The sequence below is a fragment of the Tiliqua scincoides genome, chromosome 3 (assembly GCF_035046505.1).
Source record: "Tiliqua scincoides isolate rTilSci1 chromosome 3, rTilSci1.hap2, whole genome shotgun sequence".
Taxonomy (NCBI): Eukaryota; Metazoa; Chordata; class Lepidosauria; order Squamata; family Scincidae; genus Tiliqua; species Tiliqua scincoides.
This window is the reverse complement of record NC_089823.1, coordinates 229,080,673-229,081,277: the sequence shown is the minus strand read 5'-3', so window position 1 is coordinate 229,081,277 and position 605 is coordinate 229,080,673. Positions and strand designations below refer to the sequence as shown.

Sequence of the window (605 nt, the reverse complement as noted above, 5' to 3'; positions counted from 1 at the left end):
TGAACTGCCTCGGGGACTTTGGCTCCGGATTTTGCCTCGAGGTTGACTCCTGAAGCCTTTTCCATAACTGGATGTAGCCACAAGGCAGTGGAGGTTTGGGATCAGAGTTTTCCTTCTCTCAGATGAGCTGCTTTCCCAGGCTAACGAGTCCCATCTACCCGGTGGCTGTTTAGTCGCCTCTTACGACAAGTACAGCCAAACTGAGGGCCTATTCTTTTCCCCAGCCCCCAGGGGGTACCACAACTGTTGACAGCAACTGTTACCCTGCACATGCCCAATCTCATCTGATCTTGGAAGCTAAGCAGGGTCAGGCCTGGTTAGTACTTGGATGGGAGACCGCCTGGGAATACCAGGTGCTGTAGGCTTATACCATAGTCTTTTGAGACTGAAGGTTGCCAACCACACACATAGGATGACTGAATGGACCTAAGGTTTATCTTGGAGGAACCCAAAGAGTTGAGTGTATCAAACTTAATTACACTCCTGTTGGGTTCTTTTGAGAGCAGAGAGACAAAAGTCAAGAAATCCCTTTCTTCAAGCTACAGAGTTCTACTTAGATTTAAAGACGCTTCCATTGTGGAAGACAGCCTCGTTAAATCTGTAAG

The 605-nt window shown here is 48.1% G+C and overlaps 1 pseudogene; it reads left to right on the top strand.

Moving 5' to 3' along the window:
* The first annotated feature begins 245 nt into the window (after positions 1-245).
* Positions 246-365, top strand: LOC136647261 (5S ribosomal RNA; annotated as a pseudogene).
* Positions 366-605: the final 240 nt, after the last annotated feature.